The 13,954-nt window shown below is 36.6% G+C and overlaps 1 pseudogene; it reads right to left on the bottom strand.

Annotated features, from left to right (window-relative positions):
- Positions 1–2,877: 2,877 nt before the first annotated feature.
- On the bottom strand, positions 2,878–4,174 carry LOC131867168 (L-type lectin-domain containing receptor kinase IX.1-like; annotated as a pseudogene).
- Positions 4,175–13,954: the final 9,780 nt, after the last annotated feature.

Raw genomic sequence — 13,954 nt, 5'->3', positions numbered from 1 at the left:
AACCTCATTTGGATTTTTGCATTCTTCAACATGAAACAACAATTCTGAAGACATGGATAAGCATAATAGACCGAAGGCCTCATCCATCCTATTGAAATATTTAGACTTTTCAACTACTGGATTGGGTTCAACCTCTCTATTCATAACTTTCCGATAGAGGCCTCTACTTCTGAGCTGAAGCAAAATCTTTGGCTTCCAATCAAAATAGTTGTATGGTGTGAGAATAGCAGAAGCTGAGAACTCCATTTTTCAACTCCGATCTTCTATATCTGCAACAAACAAAGAGTTATTTTTCCTTTCTAGCACCTATGCTCTGATACCATGTAGAATTTCTTGCATAACAAAACTACAGATCTAGCTAGAAAGCAATAAAAAAAACTTGCAGAGAAAAGAAGAAGAAAAACAAAAAAGTTGAGAATGAAATTATATTAATCATTGTGTAATTTACAATATGTTAAATGCAGATTTATACAAATAATATCCACCACAAGAAATATGAAATCAATGGTGAAAGAGGCAGAGATAACAACTAATTGAATTAGTTAGCTTATGATCTGTAGTTTGCATGGAAGATAGATCCATTATTCTCGGAGAGGACAAAGAGCAGACTTAAAGCGATCCATCGTTCACGGAGAGAGAGAGGATCATGCAAAACTGATGCTAACACCCCCCCCTTAAGTCTAACTAAGGAGATATAAAAGAAGAAAGAAAAGAGGAAAGAGGTAAAACCCAGTGGGAACAAAACCCTCCCTCAAAATTACAGAGATGCAACTATATGAAGTGCAAAAGAACATCCTTTGAGATACAAGAAAAGTATGGACAACTGTCGAATGATGACTTCCATAGTGCTAAATGTAGAACCTTGTCAAAAGCCAAGACGATGACTAAGATCAAGAATTTGCATGAGTGCCCTCAATGACACTACTCGAACAATAACCAGATGGCAAACAAAGGAAAAACATCTGACATTCAAAGATGCATGTGGGACATGAATCTGCATGAGTGACGCCAATGATACTACTCAATCATGCAAGAAGAAGTTGCCAGTCGAAAATACAGGTGCCAACAGTGAACTGATCAAACTTGAAACAAAACCAAGAAGCATTAGCACTAATAGTATAAAATCTTCCTCATAATATGACAAAGGAGAAACAAGACAAGTCCACTGAAATGATGTGTCATAAAGGAGAAGATGAAGATGAAGGCAAGGCCCCTGCAAAAAGAGCATGACTTTGACCTTGACCTATATGTGATGAAGAAGGCTGAGTGGCTGAAATGTGATGTTGCTGCATGGCCTCTTCTAAAGCTTCAAGTCTCTTCCAACACCTATTGATTGCATGTCCCACCTTTCTACAAAAACCGCAAGGCTCACCAAACTTCTTCTCTATCTTGGATTGAGTCTTGGATTGTGAATTGTTCTTCTCACTTGTATGCACAACAAGTGCATGAGCTTTAGAATCTTTTAAAGTACCCATCTTTATGAGCTTATTCTACTCATGTATCAGACACTCAATGAAAGCATCGAGAGTGGGCATTTTCCAACTTGCTCCTGTTGTAAGCCTTACTGTGTGAAAAGAAGAGACAAATACAACATAATTTGGACCCAATTTTGACAAAATAGCAAGCATGAGCTTTAGAATCTTTTAAAGTACCCATCTTTATGAGCTTATCCTGTTCATGTATCAGACAGTCAATGAAAGCATCGAGAGTGGGCATTTTCCAACTTGCTCCTGTTGTAAGCCTAACTGTGTGAAAAGAAGAGACAAATACAACATAATTTGGACCCAATTTTGACAAAATAGCAAGAATTAATTTGTTTTCTTCCTTAGATTTGTCAATTCCACATTCTTTTAGCTTGAGTAATAAGGCCTTGAACCTTGTGAAAAAGTCTTGAATGTTTTCAAAACTTCTCAAATCTAATGAGCTAAGCTCATTTTCTAGAATGTGACCTTGCATCTCATCTTGCTTCCCAAAAAGAGTCTCCAGCTCAGTCCAAACCTCATTTGGATTTTTGCATTCTTCAACATGAAACAAAAATTCTGAAATTTTCAACCTCTCAGCCTCTACTTTTGAGAGGAAGCAAAATCTTTGGCTTCGAATCAAAATAGTTGTATGGTGTGAGAATAGCAGAAGTTGAAAACTCCATTTTTCAACTTTGATATTCTATATTTGCAACAAACAAAGATTTATTTTTCCTTTCTAGCACCTATGCTCTGATACCATGTAGAATTTCTTGCATAACAAAACTACAGATCTAGCTAGAAAGCAAGAAACAAAACTTGCAGAGAAAAGAAGAAGAAAAACAAAAAAGATGAGAATGAAATTATATTAATTCATTATGTAATTTACAATCTGTTAAATGCAGATTTATACAAATAATATCCAGCACATGAAATATGAAATCAGCGGTGAAAGAGGCAGAGATAACAACTAATTGAATTAGTTATTATGATCCGCAGTTTGCATGGAGGACAAATCCATTATTCTCGGAGAGGACAAAGAGTAGACTAAAAGCGATCCATCGTTCACAGAGAGAGAGGATCATGCAAAACTGATGCTAAAACAAAGGCCCCTAATTTATATATACTAGCGCTTGCACCAAAACAAAGGTGCAATAGTTACGCCAATAGTAATATATGTTGGAATGTATCAATAGTATAAAATAAAATAATATAAAGTAAAATGTGTATAGTAATATATGTTTGTTCAAATGTGCCAATTGTATAAAATTAAAATGTGTGGTTATTGTCAATGTAAATGGATTGTCAATAAAATGAATTGAGAATTAAATAAAACACAATAAAAATTTATCAATGTATATATATATATATATATATATATAAAATATGATGTTTAAATGTTTTATATATCAATATGTTATATATATCCTGTAGTGATTTCCAAGGCCACGACTCCAAAGCTATAAACATCTGATTCAGGGCCTGTTCTTTCTGTCATTACACATTTGGGAGCTAGGTAACCTAGGGTTCCCGCCGCTATTGTTGTCTGAGATAGATGATTGTGCTCAAACATGCGTGCCAAACCAAAATCCCCAAGCTTTGAATTGAAGTTGCAGTCAAGCATAACATTGTTGTATTTTACATCTGTGTACAATACATTGGTCCCACCCTTCATGGAGATATAATAGTCCATAAGCTATTTGATACCTGTAACTCCACTGCAGTGGATGAGAATCTCCAAAAAGATATTTGTCAAGGCTTCCATTGGACATGTATTCATATACCAAAAGCATTTCACCTTTCTCATGGCACCATCCCAAAAGTTGAATGAGGTTTCGATGTCTTACTCGATTGACAATACTTATTTCTAAGATGAACTCTTTCATTCCTTGTGTCAACCTTTCTGAGATTCCCTTAACAGCTACCAGTTCATTTGTTTCTTCTAAAACTGCTTTGTACACATCTCCAAATCCTCGTTGTCCAAGCCATACACTTTTACTGAAATTGAGCTTTGGAATAGGGCATTATAACATGTTGCGGGCTTGCATTGTACTCAGCTGCAAGAATACCCATGTCATCACATCCTTACTCTTTTGGCTGCAGAACAAGTTATTCCTTGAAAACATTTACTCATCATGATAAATCATACCATTTCATGGCATTTCACAGATAAACATTGACACATGCAAACATTTATCATATCATTAATAATTATGTTCGGTGCTTCATATGTCATAAACCTAGGAAAATGTCATGAGATTTGTATGAAAGTTCAATAGTTTCTGCTATTTTGAAGTGGTAATTTAAAGACAATTAAAGGGCTCGTCATCTGACATCAAATTATTGGGAACAAGCCTCTTTTCATAGACCTCATCATAAAACAATCTATTAATGTCATCCATGTTTCATCCTACCAAACAGAATGGGTACCATGAATCTAGGTGCATTGCCCAAATAGTTGAATGAACTGCATGTCCAAAAATGCAGGAACGCCTGTTTAACCCAGATCATCCCTGTTACAGAAAAGGCTGGTAGAGCTCAGTACTCAAACGTTCACCCACTTACCCCCAAAATGGTGGGTGTGACAGCTACAATTATGGGGCAATGGACATGCTACAAAGAACTGTCATATTATTGGTATCCTAACACCTAACGAGAATTAGATTTATTGAATGTAAAGAACACCTGGGCGGTAGCAACTGCATAATTTTCATTGTGGTTAGCAATATATTTCTATTGTCCTTAAGGCAGTAGTCTGTGCTCCTTATCCTTTTTCAGATTTCCTTGAAGTTATTTAATCACTATTCCACTGCAATCTTCATTAACATGACTGGTGTGTTACAGAAAGATATTGTTTTCATCCATGCAAAATGAAAAGGAAGATACTATTGAAGGCTAGACTCCCTAAACAAGAGCATGCATCTTAGAATCATTTGTTGTTTTGGCAGCACTTTGGGGGTTCTACTGGCTATGGACACAACGAAGCAGGTCGTCGTGAAGCACTTGACAGTCCTTTCTACAGTCTGCAATGGTTCGCACACAAGCATGGAAAAAACATAATATTTGATGGAACCTTAATGTAATAACATCAGAATGAGTTTGTAATTTGTTTCTTGTAGTTCTTCTCCGGTACTCGTGCCATAGCCTGTTCACTCTATGCCATCCTAAGACCAAGGGACGAAGTAAGTTCTAGATAGCACCTTGATAAGTCCTGTCTCTTACTCATTTCTTGAAATGTTAAAAGTCATTAGTCACAGATTATAGGATACATTCTTAAACTCAAATTTGATTAAATTTGATTAATAAGACTTTACCTGAGTTAAAATTATCTGCCTCTATATTTGATTGTTAAACATCTAGTACATGAACTATTGCCTATTTCATTTAACTTGATTTTTCAGTTTTTAGCAGTGGCAGGTGCTCCCTACAATGATGCGGCCCTCGATTTTCAAATCCTTCTGCTCGAGCAGCCAAATTTGAATGCGTGCTTTGTTTTGAAGGAATCGAAAGATCAAGTTCTATGCAGTTAATGCGACACCAAAAACAGTCAAGTATAAGAAAAACAACTGATTGCAACTTACAACAAAGGTATAAATATTAAAAGAATATAGAAGAAGAAATTACAATCGGTTGGGTCATAATTCTCTGCACTCTAGTGGTTGACATGGCTGCTTTCCTTTCTGGTTTATCTGTCCTCCTTATTTCAGGTAATCTTCCCCCGCCAATGCAGAAACTAAAAAATCTAATAACAAAGCTCTCGCAGTTATGGTGGCGGAACGCCTGCTTTGAGATTTTACTGTAGCAGTGCTATTGTTTTTGGTGATTGTTTCTTCGTGGGGGGCTCTGATAAAGGAGCTACACACTCAGAAGAAGGGCATGAAAGGCACGTTGTTTACCATGCAAAGTATGGAGGAACTGTTGAGGCACGTGGTTTGCTGGATAGACTGAGGAAGCATAGACGGGCACGTGAGCTAAACAGTGTTTCAAGTATGGAGATCCTTTCAGGCCGAGGCGTAAGGTTCCTAGGGAACATAAAACTTTTCCGGTCTCAAGCATGAGACAATTCCGACGAGGAGTTCCTCCATTAAAATAGGCTATCGGCTAATTAATTTCATAAAAAAAATTATACATCAACAGTTTCAGCTATAACATATTTTTTTCTGCACAGCTTTTCATTCAACTTCCGATAATAATAATAATAATAATAAAAGCCCGTATGGGTAGGTGAGTTGGCTTGGGTGGTGGGTTTGCTCCCCATCGGTCTCAGGTTCGACTCCCTCTTGGATTTAAGAGGGAGGACTGATTGCGGTCTCTGGATTCTCTCCCTAGGGGACTAGTCTCGTTGGGTCGATGGACTAGGTCGCGGGGAACCCAAAAATCTTTCAATTCTGTTATGAAAATTTGCATGCTCACACATTCCTAAATAGTTACACAAAAATTGAAAAGTTTCTTTCACCAGAGGCTTTGCAAATATATCAGCAAATTGAGCAAATTGATCTCTGCACTTGCAAACCTGTAAACAGATATCCTTGTTATTGACCAACTCACTTCTTTCTAATCATTCATCAAATCTTTTGACATTCTCCTCATCCATACTGCCTGGCAAGCTGCAATTGTAGCTGCAACATACTCAGCTTCGGCTAAAGACAATGTCACAATAGGTTGTTTTTTTGAAGCCCAAGACACAATTCCTCTACCAAGATGAAAGCAATAACTAGAAGTGCACTTTCGATCATCTATACTGCCTACAGAGTCACTGTCCGAATAACCTACCAATCTGAAATCATCTGAAACAAAGTAAAGAATACCAAAATCCTTTGTACCACTAACATATCTCAAAATTATTTTTCTAGCCTGCCAATGAGATTCCTTTGGTAATTCCATAAACCGGGAGATCAAACTGACATCATACATTATATTTGTCCTTGTGGTTGTTAAATACATTAAACTCCCAACCATTCTTTTATATAATGTGGGATCTACAAATTGTCCTACATCTTCCTTGCTTCGTTTCAATCCAATTATGACTGGTGTAGGTGCTAGTTTGGATTTCAACATGTTGAACCTCTTCAAAATCTCATTAGCATGCTTAGATTGACAAATAAATATCCCAACACTAGATTGATGGACTTCAATACCCAAAAAATATCTCATCACCCCTATATCAGTCATCTCAAACTCACTTTTCATTGTTGTTATGAAAGTATCAATGTTTAGATCACCAGTGAAGATCAAATCATCTACATACAAGCAAACAATTAAAACTTTACCATTCTCATTTATTTTTATGTATAGAGTCGACTCACAGCTACTCCTTTGAAATCCATCTTGAATCAAGTAAGAGTCTATCCGTCTGTACCAAGCTCTTGGAGCTTGCCTTAATCCATACAATGTTTTTTTCAACCTATATACTTTGTCTTCATGTCCTGGAATCTCAGACCCTTCAGGTTGCTGAACATACACTTCTTCTAGATAGGCATTAAAAAAGGTTGATTTCATGTCCATTTGGTATACGCCCACTTATTATGAGCAACAATTGCCAATAATGTTATGATTGTATCCATCTGTGCAAATGGAGAAAATGTTTCATTGAAGTCAATTTTGTGTTGTTATGTGAAACCTCTTGCAACAAGTCTTGCCTTATTTTTCTGCACTTTTCCATCAGCATCATGTTTTGTCTTGTAAATCCATTTTACGCTTATATCTTTTCCTTAAGGCAGATCTTCCAACTCCCATGTTTTATTTTTCTTAATAGATTCAATCTCTTCATCCATGGCTTGTACCCATTTATCATCACTCACATCTTCTTGAAATGTTAAAGGATCATCAACTTGAGAGAATAAAGCAAAAACAACACAAGAATTTGTTGTATCAATATTATACAAATCACTCAACCTTCTTGTCTTTCTTGGTATCAAACTTGCTAATGTGGGATTTGAAGACGTTGAACTGCTTGAACTGCTACCAGTTGATGTAGTTGGTGTTGTAGTTGGAGTTTGTTGTGGTGTAGATTGCAATCTTGAAGATCTTCTTGATATTGATGGAGGTGTAGATTGTGCTACTACAAGTGATGTTGTCCCAGGAGTAGAAGAAGGTGTTGGTTGAGGTGCATTTGATGTTGGAAACACTTCATCAGTCATATCATCACGAGGAACAATAGGTGTGATGCTTGCTGTCCTCTCTACAATCCCATCCCATGCTTCATCTTCCACAAATTGAACATCTTGGCTGGTTATAACTTTTCTAGTTATGGGATTAAACAACTTGTATGCTTTTGTATCCTCAGAATAACCAATAAATATACATTTCTCTCCTTTACAATCTAACTTCTTCCTTAACTCATCAGGGACATGGGCATATGCAACACAACCAAAAAAATTTAAATGAGAAACACTATGTTTCATTCATGTCCAAGCCTCTTGTGGGACTTTTTTCTTTACACTCTTAGTCGGACATCTATTCAAAATATAGACAATAGTTGCTACTGCCTCAACACCATTTTTCTGAGGTGTGTAACGAGCTGTGAACTGTATATGAATGCCATTTTCTTTACAATAAATCGTAAAACCATTTGAGATATACTCACCACCTCTGTCAGTTCTTAACATTTTGATGTATTGGCCACTTTGCTTCTCTACAAGTGCCTTGAACTACTGAAATTAAGACAACGCTTCTAATTTATGTTTCGAAAAGTAAACCCAGGTTTTTCTTGCGAAATCATCAATAAATATAAGAAAATAAGTAGAGCCTCCTAAAGACGGTGTTTGCATCTGCCCACAAATGTTTGAATGTAAAATTTCTAGTGTCACTCCTACCCTTACTAATTTTCCTATTGGAAATGATTCTCTATGTTGTTTACCTAGAATACACCCTTCACATACTCTTTTTGGTTTCTCAATTAATGGAAAACCTTTAGCCATGTTCTTTATGTGCAACAATTTCAATGCTCCAAAATTCAAATGCCCAAATCTGAGATGTCACAACCATGATTCATCCTTTACAACTAATTGAAACACTGTTTGAATTCCTTTATCATTATCTTTTATTTTTCTAGCACTAGATTAACATGCTTCAACATTTTCAGAATTTGTTTTAACTTTTGATTTTATATTTTCCACCTTAAAGTCAACTCTTTCTGTTTTTCCACTCATATCAGGTCTTATCGTCAAAGGAAACATTCTGTTACTAGTAATTTGCACTTGGGAAATGAACTAGTTACTTGGGAACTTATACATAATTATACACTCTTTGTTCTCCATATAAACTCTATATCGTTTTTGTCCCAACTGGTCAATACTCATTAGAATATGTTTTAGGCCAGCAACATAATACATGTACACCCAACATAACACACTGCTCCCCCTTAAGGGTTAGAATATCAATTATCCCTTTACCCAAAATAGTGACCTTATTGTTGTTACCAAGAGTGACCAGTTTGAACTGACTCATCCAAACTAGAAAATAACTCAACATTGCCCGTCATGTGATCAGTACATCTGGAATCCAAATACCATGTCACTTGGGCTTTCTTGGAGGATATTGCACTCAATGGAAGAATTTGTATTAACTGACTCAGCCATCTTAGTGCATGTAGTGGTCTTAGATGTATTAGTTGACTAGTGTTGAAATGTGGTGACTGATCAGCAAAGTACTGTACACTCAGCACGTGCCCCGGGTAGGGGTTCGTGGGCGGCAGCCCCCGAGAAATTTTTTTTTGCCGTTTTTGTTGATGAAAACCGACATTGTAATAAAACCCTAAAAAAGGCCGACTTTGTTTGTTGCCCTAAAAATGCATGTTATAAGCGGCTGGGATGCTTAAGGCATGGTAAGGTTGATATACTGTTTTTGCTGGATAATAAGAAAGATTGGACGGCTGTGTATGGTGGACGTAACCCATTCTGGGTGAACCACGTTAAATCTCTGTGTTATCTGTGTCCTGTTTTATTTCTTTATCTTTTGTATTTAAATCTGCATATAATTGTTAGTTCATATTTGCTTCGGATCTGCTTGAAACCCTAACAACTAGTTCTGACTTTGCTTCTGCTGGTCATACTGTTTCTTTTTGCATTCATTGGCATAATGCCCAAACTTCTTACAACAATGACACTAAATATATGACTTATTAAACTTTTGGCCACTTGGGTGACTGAAATTTTGGTTTTGATTCCTACCACCAATATTTGCAGGACAACTATTATGTCCACCTCTCTGAGGACTTCTACCTTTACCTCTAGGACTAAACTTATGGCTTCCTCTTCCACGATTTTGAGATGAAAATGCACTTTCTAATGGACTATTTGACCTATTCAACCTATACTCATGATTGATGAGGGAAGCATGAAGCTCATCAACACTATACTAAATTAAGTCTTTAGTCTCCTCCAAAGCCACAACTAAAGGATCAATTTTGGGAGGAAGACTTTAAAGAACTTTTTCAATAATTTTCTTATCGTCTATGGCTTCTCCATGGGACTTAATTTGATTAGTCAGGCCAACTACTTGGTTAAAAAAATATTCTACAGAATCCAGATTTTTCATAGACAAATTTTTAAAATCCCTTCTTAAAATATGCAACTTAGTGTTGGCATATGCACACTCCAATGAGACATTGTAGGTGATTGAAGGTTTTGTCATTGATGGCAACCTTACAATCCTATGGCACCGACAAGGCATCATATCGGCAAGGCATTATACTGGCAAGGCATTACACCTACAAGATAGTTCACCGGCATCAACGATCACACTCTACACCGGCACCGACACAGAGAAAGGAAGTATACTGGCACAGAGGCCGACATGATTTTGTTATATCATATTTTGTTTATTATTGTAAAAACTTTGTAAGCCGACTTGGCATGATGTAAAATGACTCTTATATATAAAAGAGATCATTGTAGACTTTTTGTAAGGAAGTTATGTAAGTGATGTAAGCGAAATATTAAGGCAGACCTATTATGCAAAATATAGGTTAAAGGGTTTATGTAAGAAGTAGAGCAGCAACCGGTACTGAATCAGGCATTATAGATGCTATTGTAAAGTAGTACAAGATATTGGATTTGTACAATCCACATTGTAAGTCAGTGAGACTTCCCATTGAGCAGTGAGCTCTAGGCAGTTGGCCTTCCTGCATGTGCAGGCCCCTCTTGTGAATAATACTCTCTTATTGGCCAGTAAGTGGATATTGTGGGTCACAAATCCCACCGAGGTTTTTCCCACACCGGGTTTCCTCATTAAATCCTTGTGTCATGGTGTGCTTTTCATGTGGATGTTTTTAATTTTGTTTATTTCATTATTTCTTTCATACTGGTACACTGTTATAATATGTTTTGCATGTTTTAAGATAAGAAATTCTGTATACTGGTCAGATACTGATTCACCCCCCTCTCAGTATCTGTGGGAATCCTAACAATTGGTATCAAAGCTTGGTCCTCTATTTTCAGAAGCCTAACAGCTTGAGAAAGATCTTGACACTGGTAAAGATGAAAAATCTGATGAAGCAACTTGAAGGAGCTCTCTCAGACTATGATACAGAAAAATTGAAAAATATCAAACTAGAAGATGACTTAAAGGCAACTCAGGATATCATTTAGGCACTTCAAGAGAATCTTACTGTTGCAAGAAATAAGAGAAGAGAACTTTGTGAAAAGATGCAAAATGAGAATGATGAAAAGGAATTACTTAATGATCAGATAAGCAAGCTGAAACTGGAGAACATGACAACAAAGAATGAGATGCAGGATATGACTATGAGATTTTGTAAAGAAATTGAGGATAGGAAGAAGAATTAAGAAGAATTGACTAGAAGACTAAGTGATGCAGCAAATGAGAACACAAGACTTAGCTATGAAAATGATTTATTGAAGACAGATATGATGCACACTCAGAATGACTCCAATGAACTGATGAGACAGAAAGAGGTCTTAGAAAGAGAACTAGAAACTGCAAATCAACATAAAGAAAAATTCAAGAAAAGCTCAGAGGAACTTGGCACCTTGCTGAAGAATCAAAAACCTAAAGGTGACACTTCTAGAATTGGCTTTGAAGTTGGTGAAAGCTCTGGTACTGCAAATACTCAGGATCACAGCAAACCGGTAAGACAACCAAATGCTTATAAATTCAATGGAAAATGCTTTAACTATAATAAGTATGGTCATAGAGAAAATGAATGTAGATCTAGAAATTATCAGAATATTAACACACCCACCGGTCAATGTTCAAAATGCAACAAAGTTGGTCACAACTCTAAAAATTGCAGAATGAATGTAAAATGTTATGTTTGTGGAAGATTTGGACATTTATCTAATCAATGCAGAACACAAACCGACATAGGTTATGGGAAATCTATTCAGAAGAATAATGTAACTTGTTATGCATGTAACAAGATTGGACATATTGCAAAATTTTCTAAAAGTAAAGGATCACCGGTAGACAACAAAAGTTCTAGCTTGAAAGGTAAAGAAAAAGTTGAAGAGGTTAAGCAAGAATTCTCAAAACAATGGATTAGAAAAGCTGATCTAAATATTGGGAATACTCCTCCATCGGTAGAACCAGTCAATGCTTCACTGGCAGGACAGAGCAATGCTCCACCGACAGGAAGTTCTTCAGCTAATTGAAGAAAGTTTCCTTGAGGGTTTGGCAATCTAATGACACATGTGCTATTATTCCCTCGGTTAGAGATGAGAAGTTGGAAATTACTTATTACCGACAGACAATGTTAAGTGAATACTTAACCGACATGTATTTAATGTGGTAGATGGCAAAAAGACACTATAAATTTGAGGTTTTGGCTCCATTTCATTTTACCGAGATTTCAAACCTACGAAGAGCGCAAAGATTCTGAGCTAAGGCATTTTGAGCAAGAGGCAAGAACACTTCAAGCAATCATCCATCCTAAAGGCAGTAAAAGGTATTTTATCATGGCATCCACCTCTGCAATTGAATACATAGCAAACCCTACTATTATTGAAGTTATAAAAAGACCTAGGCCCGTATTTCAATTAGTTCTCGAAGTAGCAAAGAAAGATGATACCTTAGGTGCTTTTTCTCAAATTCCTAAGGGAGTTGTTTATGTTGAAGACCCCAGAATTTACATTCACTGCAACATTGAGGAACTATGAGCCGAAGAGATTAAAACCATGTTTAAAACTGTCATATGTGATGAATCCAGAAACGTAAAAGATGAACATAAGATCATTGAAACCCTAGGATTTACAGAGATCCTTAGCATTTCTGAATTCCCCAAGGATGTGATTAGGATAGTCTTAAGCAGGGTACATGGTGAATTTTTTTGGTTAGATGCAATTCACAAAATCAGCAAGGAAGCTGTGAAAGCTGTCACAGGGTTACCGACCACCGGTAAAAGGCCAGACAAGACTAAAAAGGTCTCCAATGACCTAGTTATAAACCTAACTGGTTCCACATTCGATAGAAGGTCCTTAAGAGTAAATGATGTAACAGATATTAACGTTTATCAGCATGATATTAGGATATAAAGCTACTCATGCAAATAGACTCAATTCAGTTTCAAGTCTGTGCATTAAGAGTGCTTATGATATGGTCATGGATAATGCGAAGATTGATGCATGTGAGTGGTTGAAGGATGAATTAATTGACAACTTAGGCAAGATTAAGAAGGACAAGAAAGGAACTTTTAAATTTGGAAATCTGCTAGTATGTCTGATGCTACATATAACCAAACAGGTTCCCGGTATAGGCTACAAAGAACTTGGATATGATATACTGGTAGGGAAACAACTAACAAAACTATTCAATAACATGGGAGAAGATAAGGAAAATAATATCCATGATTTCTTTCAAGCACTTAAAGCCAAAATGAAGAAAAGAATCGGATTATCAGAAAAGATTGTTGACAAATATAAGGATGAAATATGCTTTGTAATCAAGAAAGATGAGATTTGGATGGAAGCAGTCATCCCTAGGACAATTTGGGTAACAGAGATGGGCTACGAAACAGATGATCATATAGTTGAAACATATGCTAAAGCACTTCTGGAAGCCCCTAAAGAACTTAAGGAAGAAGTATTTGGTAGTGCAAAACCTATTGAAAGCCAAATACAATCTACGAAAAGAGTGGAAAAGGTTGAGGCAGTTGTAAGAAAAGGTTCCAGATAGGAAAAGGCTATTAAAGAAGATGTGCTAAAGCAAACCGGTATAACAGAGGATGAGTTAGCAGCTCCACAACCTGAAACTCACCTATCACCAGTAGGTACTTCTTCAGAGAATGATATGCCTACAACTTTCAAGAGAGTTGTAAGGAAAAGAGATCCCTCACCGGCAACCACACCCTCACCTAGGAGGACAAGACAAAAACAACAAGCAGTGAGATCTCCGGTAAGAAAGGCTACACCAAAGAAGAAGAAGCTGACACCCAAAAGGAAGAAGAGGACAAACAAGGACTTGGCCCCTGTTGACATACTGTTGAATGAAATTACAGAGGAAGGGAAATTGAAGAATATAGAGAAACTATATGACAC

This window comes from Cryptomeria japonica, chromosome 2 (genome assembly GCF_030272615.1).
Source record: "Cryptomeria japonica chromosome 2, Sugi_1.0, whole genome shotgun sequence".
Taxonomy (NCBI): Eukaryota; Viridiplantae; Streptophyta; class Pinopsida; order Cupressales; family Cupressaceae; genus Cryptomeria; species Cryptomeria japonica.
The sequence above is the reverse complement of the archived record's forward strand: the minus strand, read 5'-3'. Positions and strand labels throughout refer to the sequence as shown.